The sequence below is a fragment of the Myxocyprinus asiaticus genome, chromosome 30, assembly GCF_019703515.2.
Source record: "Myxocyprinus asiaticus isolate MX2 ecotype Aquarium Trade chromosome 30, UBuf_Myxa_2, whole genome shotgun sequence".
NCBI classification, from domain to species: Eukaryota; Metazoa; Chordata; class Actinopteri; order Cypriniformes; family Catostomidae; genus Myxocyprinus; species Myxocyprinus asiaticus.
The window spans coordinates 39563098-39577013 of record NC_059373.1 but is presented as its reverse complement, the minus strand read 5'-3'; the positions used below and the strand labels follow the sequence as shown (position 1 = coordinate 39577013).

The 13916-nt window shown below is 41.8% G+C and overlaps 1 protein-coding gene across 6 annotated transcripts in view; it reads left to right on the top strand.

Moving 5' to 3' along the window:
- LOC127420677 (transcription factor HIVEP3-like) overlaps nucleotides 1-13916 on the top strand; it is a 93058-nt gene that overhangs the window by 47864 nt on the left and 31278 nt on the right. Inside the window, exon 1 of one of the 6 annotated variants that reach the window (XM_051663133.1) lies at nucleotides 8014-8038. The exons of the other annotated variants lie outside the window; for them this stretch is intronic. The gene's annotated coding sequence lies outside the window, so the exon portion shown is untranslated. Of the gene's footprint in view, nucleotides 1-8013; nucleotides 8039-13916 lie in introns of those variants that run through there. 6 annotated transcript variants of the gene reach the window in all.

The window sequence follows — 13916 nt, the reverse complement described above, 5'->3', positions numbered from 1 at the left end:
TGGTAAAATGCTCATCCGGTGCCGTTCTAAATGCATATTATAAATGAACCGAACTATTGAGCATCTGCATCTGAGATATTGTTTGTGAGTAGTGCTCTAATATTGCACACGCGTGAAGACTAAAAATAGCTGCGAGTGCTAGCGGTTTGCGGTTTGCGTGCTTATGTGTGTGTGTGTGTGTCAACAGAGCAGCGCCATTCATTAACGCGCTGCGTGTTCATATTATATATTTACTTATTAAACACAGCCTTTTGTATACATAGCCAGAGCTATCACACGTCTTCAAGTGGCTTTGAATAAAATGCAAATGCACAATAAAATGCAAATGAGTCATATGAACTACTTTAATGGTGTTTTTATGGTTCTTTTATGTAATTTTTTGAGCTTGACAGTAACGAACTTGACTAACACACAGTATCGGATTTGCGTCAGGCTCGTCGGACCAATACCCGATCCATCTAAAAGCTTCAGTACCGGAGCCGATACCGATCCAGATATCGGATCGGTGCATCCCTAGTTTAAAATGCTTTTGTAAGCATTACATTTTATCATATTTTCACTTTGCTTTTAAAAACACTAGATTTGTGCTTGTTCATATAGTCCTTTTCAATATAGGCTACATGATTATCTTGCTTTAGAGTCAATGAAGTAAACACCAAGACAGTCTTGTCTGCTATAAAGTCTCTATAAAGAGACAAAAGCTGTATGTTTTATCACTACCTCAGAGGCACAGAGGCTTGTTTCTGTGTTTTGTATTAGCATTGTTTTGACAACCATGGCTGACCAGCCCTATTGGGGGGGGGGGGAATAGAACAACGAGGAATAGATAAAAACCAAGGAGGAAGGAGGAACATGAAACTAAGTTCAATGCATTCTTTTTTCTTTTCACAAAGTGCTCCAGTTTCATTTTAATTTAATGTTCACAGAATTGCAGATGTTCTTGGTCATTGTGAAACAGTGACATAGAGTAGGAGATGTCCGCTTAATCTTATCACTATGGAGATGATAGAATGAAGAAAATATATTTTCAAAAACACAGAATTTCAAAAGTCTTCCTTCATGCCAAATAAGACCTCCTGCCTCATGGATTTAATCTGAGAGCCTTAAAATAGCTTGTGAAAGTGAATAATTTAGGACAGGAATATTTTGCTATTGCATAATTTAATATATTATACTTTATTATTATATTGTAATAGCTATTCAGGTTGGCTGGGTTAAAAAAAACTAAAAACAACAACAACAAAAAGTGTAAATGTAAGATGGACCAAGGCTAAAACTGACCAAAAAGAGAGACATTTTTTAAGTATTTGGAAATATTTTAATATTTAATATATTATTTTTCATGTCTTTCTACCCCTGTGCAATATTTTTCAAGTTTTTAAAGCCTAAAAGGAAATCATATATCCCATATATGAACAAATGACTTCTTAAGGTGTGTGACGCACACATACACCTTTAGAAATATGTCAATTTGTATGACAATTAATTGTCATAATCGTAAAAGCCCTGAAGCGTCTAGGTTACTGTTGTAACCCCCATTCCCTGATGGAGGGAACGAGACGTTGTGTCGATGTAGTGACACTAGGGGTCACTCTTGGGAGCCCCAAACACCTCTGATGTTTGAGAGAAGGCCAATGAAAATTGGCGAGTGGAATTTTCATGCCACTCCCACGGATATACAGGTGTAAAAGGAGCTGGTGTGCAACCACTCATTCAGGTTTATGCTGAGGAGCCAAGACAGAGACAGAGACCCAGCTGGTTCGGCCTTTTCTCTTCTTCTTTCTTCTCCCGGAGAAAAAACTTGCTTGATTCCAGTTGGGGCCAAAAATTTTTCGCATCGGGGTAGGTGTCCTTGGAAAAAGACACCGCGGAGACCACACCCTGGACGAAGGGAAAGTAATTGTGTGGAAATGCGTCACATGGGCTTACCGATTCTTTATCGGCAGTGTCGCATGTGGAGGATATCCCCGTGGTAGGTGAAGACGGAGCTCTACAAACACGGCGACCGGTGGCAGAGGGGACTCAGCCCAAGGGGAGACACGGGTCTACCATTAGGGAGACCGTACCGTGTAAGATTACATCATATGGGGTTACTGGCAGGGAACCAACGCATATCCCAGTACAGGGGCTGAACTTAACAGGGCATACTGACACAAGTACTGGGCCTGGCGTCGAATTCCTGCGACGAATTTGGTTGCCGCAGGTGCTGAGGGAGGAATCCAGGGTTCACCGATCCCGGGAACTCACGTGGATGAAAGAACGCACGTCTTCCCCTCGGAAGGGGAAAGGCGCTTGTGTGCTAGCGGTACACCTGGCCAGCTGCCTGCATCCTTACCTGTTTGTACCTACCAACACACGGGACGAAACTGGCTCAACCCGGAGATTATAAAATCTCGCGAAGGTATTGGGTGTTGCCCAGCCCGCTACCCTACAGATGTCTGTTAGAGAGGCGCCGTTGGCCAAGGCCCAGGAGGAGGCTACGCTTCTGGTAGAGTGTGCTCGTAGTCCCAAAGGGGACAGCACACCCTGGGCCTGGTATGCCAATGCGAAGGCGTCTACAATCCAGTGGGCATCCACCGCCTTTCTTGGGCACGATGAAGTAGGGGCTTTAGAAGCCACCCTTCATCTCGGCTGGAGGGACAGGCTCTATTGCATCCTTCTGCAGAAGGGCCGCGACTTCCGCACGTTAAGGAAGCGAACCTTGTCGGTGTAGGGCTTTACTGGTTGTTTAGATCAGTGTTACTATCAGAAATAATTAATAATTATTTATTTAGTTATTAATTAATATTTAAATTAATTAATTGAATCTAACTCATTAAAACCTCATATGGGGCTCCAGTAAATGTAGTGCGCCACGTTTAGGAGCGGGTTTGGTTATTAGCAATAATTAATAATTATCAAAGATAATTATTAATTATTAAAATCAATAGAACATTGATGAGAATCAGTGTTAGCTTTTTTAATCATTAAATCAACAATTATCAAAGATAATCGGTAATTGTTAACATCGATGAAACATTAATTACAATTAACACTAGCTTATCGATCATTCAAATTCAACAATCATCAAAGATAATTATAAATTATCAAAAATCAACAGAATATTAATAAGGATTAACATTGACGGGGAACCACCCTGGAATCAGGGACTAATAACCAGATAGTATAACAGTCTCAATATTAGATTGTTTTCTTAGGAAAATCGACATCTGAAGAATATTGATTTTCGGGAAAAAACAATGAATGAAGGCTTGAATCCGAGCACTGACATCCCGTCAGCATGACACAGGTGTATGCAAAACAAACCAAAACACTTCTCTTTGTAATATAAAGTTTAAAGTTTATTTATGCAGTAATATCAATTAATAATTAATACAATGCAGTCAATAAACTTCCGACTTACAACTACAAACTAAACAGTGATACGATTAGATATGGAAATCAAAATAATATTATAACACATGAGGGAGTGTGTGTGAGAGTGTGTGTGTGTGTGTGTGTGTGTGTGTGTGTGTGTGTAAGGAGGGACGCACACAAAATGGCGGATGTGACTCTCGTGGAGAGTATGTCACGCGAGACTTCCGGCCAGGGAATATGACCGCGAATGTGGGCGGAGAGAAACCAGTCAACAGTAGCTTAGGGACAAAGCTGAACTTTATCACAAAGCTATCTACTAGCCAAAAATGTGTGCCAGAATGTTTGTGAGGAGTCGCGCATGTGTGTGTGTGTGTGTGTGTGTGTGTGTGTGTGTGTGTGTGTGGTTAGTACGAGAGAGAGAGAAAATTAAGTGATGGCCCCAAAGCCGATTTTGCGATCGTGGGAGAGAAAGCAGCTGTTAGTTTATCACTCAGAGATGCGGTGGACAGCCCGTAAACAGTCCCACGTTCTTTGATTCTTTAATGGATAAACTCAGTTTGCCGGTCTCACCCGCGATGGCGAAAATGCACAACTGCCCAGTGTGGTTGGACCACAATACAGCAAATCAAATACGTGATAATTAATACACTGAGTATTAATAATGAGTGGACATGGCGGTCTGTAAACTGTACAAGCAAAAACCTTGAAACACAAGAATAACACACTATAATATTCTATCTCTGCCCAGACGGAAACCTCTTACTTGAATCGCATGAGGATGCAGGTGGAATGTGTGTTCATCCGTCCTTTAACTCAGACTCGGTTCCTCGAGGCTTGGGTGATGACGGGAGGCCGTTTCCTCGCTCTGTCGGCAGGCGGTATGGCTGCTGATTCTCGGGGGGCTGGTGGAGAAATCAGAAACATCGACTTGATTGAAGATGGAAGAGAAATCTTTAATCTCTTCACTTCTGCAGGCAAACGGATGAAGATGCGGATTGCTCGGCGGTCTCCTTTGGATCCGTTAGAGTGTTCGGTTGAACACGGAGTAATCTCAACTCGTCCAGCGAGATGGAGATTGTATGGCCACAGTTTCAAGTCAGACGTTACTTCCTTGTGCCATGAGACTGCACCTGAGAGCAGCGATGAGCTGCATCTATACACGGCGAGCAACGTTGCTGGAAGCAAATCCCGGAAGCATTTCAGAGGTATTTCTACTCCTGATGATGTCATGGTTGAGCGACGTTCTGTTGTGTGCCTCATCCAATAGGAGTTGAGAGTTTGATCCTTTAGTGAGCAAGGCTTCATGGGATTTGTAGTCTGTTTGGGACTCCCTTTGTTTGATTTTGGCGCGGTTTTTATCAGTAAGATTTACGACTTGGTATGTGGGGGGCTGAGTTAGGTTTTACGACTGTGTTAGGCCTGCCTTTGTCTTCTATCTGAATACATGAGGCCCAACATCGGCATCTCTCATCTCAACCAGGTTGAGGCAAAGGTGGCGCTACTGGACCACCAACATGGACATTGCCTGCCCGAGAGGCTGTGACCTCCGTCGCTCGTAGGGTGTGGTCGGTTGCCGAGCGCAGCTCCTGCATTACTCCCGGGTCAGGACCACCATCATGCAGCTCTTTCAATGCCTTGGCCTGGTGGACCTGCAGGTGGGCCGTGGCATGCAGAGTGGAGGTGGCCCGCCCCGTGGCACTGTAAGCCTTCGCCGTCAGAGACAACGTAGTCTTACAGGCCTTGGATGGGAGCCTAGGACGGTTCCACCAGGTGGCGGCACTCTGCAGGCACAAGTGCACCGCAATCGTCTGCTCTATCTGGGGAACGTCTGTGAAGCGCCTGGCAGCCCCGCCAATGAGGGAGGTGAAAGCAGCAGAACTCGAAAGCCCGGTCTGGGCAGTGAAAGATGCCCGCCACGACTTTGCAAGTTCTTCATGCACCTCCAGGAAGAAAGGCATGGGGGCAGAGTGTGGCCATGAGCGTGACCAGGAACCAATCATCCAGCCGCGAGTGTTCAGGTAGGGTGGAGGGTTCCACTCTAGCCCGATGCTTGCGGCAGCCCAGGCAAGCATGGCCGTCAGCTCGGCGTCAGCCTCAGACTGGGCGACCGCATCCGAAGGCGGAAGCCCAGCCGAGACCTCCACATCGGACTGAAGCAGCCTGCTCTCCGATGCTGCTATCGAGATCACATCCTCCTCCTGAGTGCCGAATGAGAGGTCGAACCCGCACTGAGGTGGACTGCCTGACTCATCCCAGAACTCAACCGGGACACACGAGCGTGCTGGGGAATGGGAGGTCCATGGTGATTCACCAAGCGGAGTTACTCCCATTGAAGTCCCCAAATCGCCCCAGCGCTAACTGTCGCGGTCATGTGCCCGTGGGCAGAAGAACCTGGGAGGGGAGCTGCTGGAGTGGCTTTCCCTCTGAGGAAGGAAAGCTGCAATCACAATGTGGCCATAGTCATGCTCTCGCAATGCAGACATGAACCATCCACGAACGCTGTCTCAGCGTGTCTGGAGCCCAGACACGTAAGGCAGCGATCGTGACTGTCAGAAGCAGAGAGATAATGACCACAACCAGGAACTGCACATAACCGGAAAGCATCTTTACAAAGACGCTTTCCATCAGTGCCCAGTCTTTTAGGGAATATATACACTTTTAGGGAAAAATATACTCTTTTAGTGCTCAATGCGCGCTGTCGAAGCGCCCATTGGCATTCTCTGCACTTATCTGTGCGAGAGGGGGAGAAACCGCTATGATGCGCTTTCTACGGAGGCGAATGGATTGGCAGTGGAATACATCAACACCGCTCGGCTCCGAAGAAAAAATCTGAATGGGTGGTTGCACACCAGCTCCTTTTATACCTGTATGTCCGGGGGAGTGGCATGCAAATTCCACTCGCCAATTTTCATTGGCCTTTTCTCAAACATCAGAGGTGTTTGGGGCTCCCAAGAGTGACCCCTAGTGTCACTACATTGACACAATGTTGAGTGAGTGACAGATAGGGAACAGAACATTAATCATCATAATCATGAAAACCCTAAAACAGATAATAAATTGTCATAATCACAGTTATTTGTTTGACAATTAATCATCAGCTAAACTTCATAATTGTGAATGCCCTACTGATACTCCTAAGTCTGGCTCTGTGAGACTAGGCCACAGTTGGTATTGACCTACAGGCCTTGCAGAACATGACCATGTCTCCCTTTTCATCTTCTTAGACTCAATGGTGGAGATTTTCTTTACATTTAGTGTTTACAGAGCTGATTTAGAGATTTCAAAACCACACCATATTAGCTACAAGACTATTGTTGGAAATGTCCTAGTGAACAGCATGACTATGCTGGTCCACCAGATAAAACAGACCAGGGATAATAAGCTTCAACTAGTCTGATTTAATCAATGCTGGTCTAAACTGGTCTTTTCAGGAAGGATGTGTTTGCCCCCTTTTTCCTGCCAGCCTGGTTCTCTCCTGCACACATCTGCTGGGCTTCGCTCTCTTTTAAATTCTGTAAATGGAAAGGAAAAGAAAACTATGGTGATGTCCTGGTCTTATTTCAGCTGGATTTGAGGCCTTTTAGAGAGTTTGGGCCAGCGACATGTGGACGATCTTTAGAGCCACTCTCAAACTGGACCCCCATTTTCCATCTGCGGCCTGATTCTTTCCATCTCCTGTTGATTCACGGCTGATGGGAGAAGCTGAAAGCTGAATGGGGAAGTGTGTTTGACGTATGTCATTTTCCTGGAACCCTGCCCCCCCCCCAAAAAAAAATAAAGCAGCATTTTCAAGAATATCTAGAAATTGCCTGTTGGATGCGGGTGAGGGACCTGATGATTTCTCCCAGCGGCGAGGACTCCATTGTGTATCCTTCCTTCTTCCCGGGTTTCGGCACCAGTGTGACAAGGTTCTTGCTCCCTCTCAGGGAGGAAGCGGGGGCCATGTGAACAGTTCTCGTAATTATTTATTTTTACAATGCTTTTCAGCTGAAGTCAAATGGTTTGCTTTTCAGCCCAAACAAAAATGCACACACACACAAGTTCACGCTCGTTTCTCTCCCCTCTCCTCTGGCGGTCTGGATTGCCCTTTAAATCCCTCTCTGCTCTCACTGCAAACACAAAACAGCTGTTAGAGGTGATTTCCCATAGGTGTCAATCCTTACCCTACTCACTCTCTCGGTCTCGGCTCTCCACAGACGTTGCTCAGCCACGCCTCCATCACCACATAAACACTCTCCTTTAATTTGAAATGAGTGTATATTTTCAAAAAACAAATTAAATTCACAAGGTTGTTGTAGTGTTTTCAATATAGCACTGGGTGAATAGAATTTATGAATCACTCCTTGTTGTTTTAATTTTCCATATTGTCCCAAATTTTTCGGAATTGGAGTTGTAGAAAAAAATAGAAATTAGCAAAGTGAGAAAACAAGAATCTCCCCACATTAGTGCAGTAGACCATGTTACCTGTCAGTCCACCATCCACCAAGCAGAATCACACCTCCCCTTTGCCTCACGGTTACCGCGCTAGTCTACGACAGCTCATTCATATATTCACTCTCTCTCTCTCTCTCTCTCTATCTCTCTCTTTCTATGACTCACTTGCCCTCACTCACAGCCTTTGCTTAAAGCCTGACTGCTCTCTCATATTAGCAGGGCTGGAGAGGAGACCTGCAGCTAACAGGTAAAACACATTGATGATTGCTAGTCTTAGCTGCTTGATTACCAGATTTCAGACACATCCACTTGTGCCGAGCTCTTGAAGGCTGTCTGTAACATTCATTATAAAGTTGTTTGCCTTTAAGGTTGCTCAGCTAATCTGAATGTCTTGTGTTGCATTATAATCAATTGTGAGAGGTATATCTCTGGTCGTACAGTGCGTTCTGGCTGGCGATGAGTCTGGGAGGCTGTGTGCTGCCCATAGTGTTTGTGTGTGTGTGTGTGTGTGTGTGTGTGTATTTCAAATGGCTATCAGTACAGAATGCAAGCAAGAATGAATGAACTGACTGTACTGCGTATGTGTCCCCCTCTATGCTGCTACCATATGAATGAGTCTTGATGCCCGGAGTGGCCCGGAGGCTCTGCCTCTGGAAAGAGAGGAAATTTAAGTCCCAGGAGATGGACACGGACAGTGTAGGTGAAGTCACCATGATTAAGTTGACGTTTTGCTCAAAAAGCATCTGGTGTAGGGAAGATAGAGAATGGATTATTAGGGAAAGGAAAAGATTGCTTTTTCCAAAATGCATAAGAGCGATTTCTAGAGCATCAACAGAGGCAGTATGACTGCAGAGCTGAGATGCATTGTGTTGTTTATCTCTTACTGAATGAGTAATGCTTTATATAATGAAAAGTTATGGAGATATTTTATTATGGCCATGAAAATACTGCAGACAGAACATTCTCTATATCAGTTTCTAATTTGCTTGAAAATATTTGTGTCATAGCTCAGAATTTCTCTGATACAGTTAATGTAGGCTCTTCGATATTGTTTAAAATGATAATCACAATCATTTTGCTCAATTTTAATCACGGTTATAAATCACAATTATTCTGTCATTTGAAAACAAAAATATTATAAGGCTGCATGATTAGGATGAAAAAAAGCTTAGATATCAATTCTAAAAGAAAATAAATAAAAAAATAAATTAATCAGCAGCTCTCATGTTGAACAAGGTGTTAAAACTAAAAACTAGTAAATGTTTCCTTTTGACCAAAATTTTTTCCATGCTTTACTGCCAATATATGAGTTACTCTGTAGGGTTTTCACACTTGAGTCCTTTTTAGATAATGTTTTAATGGCAGTGATGTTAATGCACAAGTGTGCAGTTGAAGCAAATCCGGAGCGCTTTAAATATAACACGATCAGCACACTTTATTGACGTGCACAAACCGGTCCGAACTTAGAGCACAGCTGTTTTGTGTTTTACACATAATTAGAGCATGAGATGGAATTTGTGTGTATCGAGCACAGAAGCACGCTGAGACCGCTGAAAACACTGCATTATGAGCCTCATGAGTAATACACTGCAGATCAGAGCAGCGCACATACAAAACAAACAAAACTCGTAAACATCTGCGGTTCTGTATTTCAGAGCGTGCTCAAAAGTGAAACGTGATTGGTGAGCAGCAAACTTATGAAAAGAGCGTGATCAGGTCAGTTTAAGTAACAATGAACTTCAAAAGAACTTGTGCTTTGGTCTATCATTCATAGACACAGTGAGATATAATGAAAATATAATGAAAATGAACAACAATTTACAATTTCACCTGACTATAATTTCTGCTTGCTATTGGTTACTAATATAGCAGACGGTCATGCTTAATTAACCGTGAGAGGCAGAAATTGTGATCGTGGTTAAAACATGATTAATTGAGCAACCCTACTTTTTGTATATATATATATACAGTACTGTGCAAAAGTTTTAGGCACTTGTGAAAAACTTTCAAAGTGAGGATTTCTTAAAAAAACAAAAATGACATAAATAGTTTTCATTAATCAATTAACATCATACAAAGTCCAGTAAACAGAAAAAGAGCTAAATCAATATTTGGTGTGAACCAATGCACCAATTCTCCTACTTACACCTGGACACAGTTATTCTTGGTTGTTGGCAGATAGGATGTTCCAAGCTTCTTGGAGAATTTGCCACTTTTATTTATTTAGGCTGTCTCAATTACTTCTGTCTCTTCGTGTAATCCCAGACTGATCCGATGTTCAGTGGGGGGCTCTGTAAGGGCCATGCCATCTGTTGCAGGGCTCCCTGTTCTTTTATTCTATTCTATTTGCAAAAGGAATGTTTGGGAGTATAAAATGTATATTACCTACTGACACACTGAAGTAGCAGATATAAATAAGTATCATAAGACAATTTGTTTTGAAATCTTATGTGCCTAAGACTTTTGTGCAGTACTGTGTATATATATATATATACACAGGTGCATCTCAATAAATTAGAATGTCGTGGAAAAGTTCATTTATTTCAGTAATTCAACTCAAATTGTGAAACTCGTGTATTAAATAAATACAGTGCACACAGACTGAAGTAGTTTAAGTCTTTGGTTCTTTTAATTGTGATGATTTTGGCTCACATTTAACAAAAACCCACCAATTCACTATCTCAAAAAATTAGAATACATCATAAGACCAATAAAAAAAACATTTTTAGTGAATTGTTGGCCTTCTGGAAAGTATGTTCATTTACTGTATATGTACTCAATACTTGGTAGGGGCTCCTTTTGCTTTAATTACTGCCTCAATTCGGTGTGGCATGGAGGTGATCAGTTTGTGGCACTGCTGAAGTGGTATGGAAGCCCAGGTTTCTTTGACAGTGGCCTTCAGCTCATCTGCATTTTTTGGTCTTTGTTTCTCATTTTCCTCTTGACAATACCTCATAGATTCTCTATGGGGTTCATGTCTGGTGAGTTTGCTGGCCAGTCAAGCACACCAACACCATGGTCATTTAACCAACTTTTGGTGCTTTTGGCAGTGTGGGCAGGTGCCAAATCCTGCTGGAAAATGAAATCAGCATCTTTAAAAAGCTGGTCAGCAGAAGGAAGCATGAAGTGCTTCAAAATTTCTTGGTAAACGGGTGCAGTGACTTTGGTTTTCAAAAAACACAATGGACCAACACCAGCAGATGACATTGCACCCCAAATCATCACAGACTGTGGAAACTTAACACTGGACTTCAAGCAACTTGGGCTATGAGCTTCTCCACCCTTCCTCCAGACTCTAGGACCTTGGTTTCCAAATGAAATACAAAACTTGCTCTCATCTGAAAAGAGGACTTTGGACCACTGGGCAACAGTCCAGTTCTTCTTCTCCTTAGCCCAGGTAAGACGCCTCTGACGTTGTCTGTGGTTCAGGAGTGGCTTAACAAGAGGAATACAACAACTGTAGCCAAATTCCTTGACACGTCTGTGTGTGGTGGCTCTTGATGCCTTGACCCCAGCCTCAGTCCATTCCTTGTGAAGTTCACCCAAATTCTTGAATCGATTTTGCTTGACAATCCCCATTAGGCTGCGGTTCTCTCGGTTGGTTGTGCATCTTTTTCTTCTACACTTTTTCCTTCCACTCAACTTTCTGTTAACATGCTTGGATACAGCACTCTGTGAACAGCCAGCTTCTTTGGCAATGAATGTTTGTGGCTTACCCTCCTTGTGAAGGGTGTCAATGATTGTCTTCTGGACAACTGTCAGATCAGCAGTCTTCCCCATGATTGTGTAGGCTAGTGAACCAAACTGAGAGACCATTTTGAAGGCTCAGGAAACCTTTGCAGGTGTTTTGAGTTGATTAGCTGATTGGCATGTCACCATATTCTAATTTGTTGAGATAGTGAATTGGTGGGTTTTTGTTAAAAGTGAGCCAAAATCATCACAATTAAAAGAACCAAAGACTTAAACTACTTCAGTCTGTGGGCACTGAATTTATTTAATACACAAGTTTCACAATTTGAGTTGAATTACTGAAATAAATGAACTTTTCCATGACATTCTAATTTATTGAGATGCACCTGTATATATATATATATATATATATATATATATATATATTCGTGTGTGTGTGTGTGTATACAGTATATATACAGTTTACATACATTTAGGTTGGAGTCATTAAAACTAACTTTTTAACCACTCCACAGATATCATATTAGCAAACTATAGTGTTGGCACATCTACTTTGTGCATAACATGAGTAATTTTTCCAACAATTGTTTACAGACAGATTGTTTCACTTTTAATTGAATATATCACAATTCCAGTGGGTCAGAAGTTTACATACACTAAGTTAACTGTGCCTTTAAGCAGCTTGGAAAATTCCACAAAATAATGTCAAGCCTTTAGGCAATTAGCCAGTTAGCTTCTGATAGGCTAATTGGCTAACTGGAGTCAATTGAAGGTGTACCTGTGGATGTATTTTAAGGCCTACCTTAAAACTAAGTGCCTCTTTGCTTGACATCATGGGAAAATCAAAAGAAATCAGTCAAGACCTAAAAAAATAAAAATAAATTGTGGACCTCCACAAGTCTGGTTCATCCTTGGGAACAATTTCCAAACACCTGAAGGTACCACGTTCATCTGCACAAACAATAGTTCACAAGAATAAACACCAGGGGACCACGCAGCCATAATACCACTCAGGAAGGAGACGCATTCTGTCTCCTAGAGATGAACGTAGTTTGGTGCAAAACGTGCAAATTAATCCCAGAACAACAGCAATGGACCTTACAGGTAGACAAGTATCTATATCCACAGTAAAACGAGTCAAATGTCGACATAACCTGATAGGCTGCTCAGCAAGAAAGAAGCCACTGCGCCAAAACCACCATAAAAAAGCCAGACTACAGTTTGCAAGTGCACATGGGGACAAAGATCTTAATTTCTGGAGAAATGTCCTCTGGTCTGATGCAACAGATATTGAACTGTTTGGCCATAATGACCATCGTTATGTTTGGAGGAAAAAGGGTGAGGCTTGCAAGCCAAAGAACACCATCCCAACCGTGAAGCATGGGGGTGGCAGGATCATGCAGTGTGGGTGCTTTGCTGCAGGAGGGACTGGTGCACTTCACGAAATAGATTGCATCATGAGGAAGGAACATTATGTGGATATATTGAAGCAAAATATTGGTATTGGAGTGGCCATCACAAAGCCCTACCCCAATCTGATAGGAAAGTTGTGGGCAGAACTGAAAATGCGTGTGCGAGCAAGGAGGCCTACAAACCTGACTCAGTTACAATTGGAATGGGCCAAAATTCCAGCAACTTATTGTGAGAAGCTTGTGGAAGACTACCCAAAATGTTTGACCCAAGTTAAACAATTTAAAGGCAATGCTACCAAATTGTAACAAAGTGGATGTAAACTTCTGACCCACTGGGAATGTGATGAAAGAAATAAAAGCTGAAATAAATCATTCTCTCTACTATTATTCTGACATTTCATATTTTTTAAATAAAGTAGTGATCCTAACTGACCTAAGACAGAGAATATTTTTCTACAAGTAAATGTCAGGAATTGTGAAAAACTGAGTTTAAATGTATTTGGCTAAGGTGTATGTAAACTTCTGACTTCAACTGTATATATTTATGTACTGTATATTTTCGTACATGCATCATTCATCTTTTATAAATGAGCTGAAAATTACAATATTACTTTCTCTTCCCATCCACATTTATTTAGTGAAGATGTAAAAATTGTTATTTGTTTGAAGTTCCATGTTTATATTATTTTATCTGAAAATAAATGCTTTTAGATATTATTTCCCCCACATGATGTCCATAACCACCTGTCTAGAACAATTAACTAAATGCGATGTTATAGCTAAAATTGGTCATTATATTTTTTATTTTATCTTTTTTTTATTCAATAGAGTTCATTTTATTCTTTTATCTTTATTTAAACATGATGTATTTGAAAATAAATGTTGCTTGCACATATTATCACCACCTGTCTAGAAAGATGAGGATTTTTGGAACAGTTATAGAGCTGTGTTTGAGGTAAAATTAGTCATTATGATTTATTTCTATTATCTGTATTTGAACATGAAAATAAATACTTTATATAT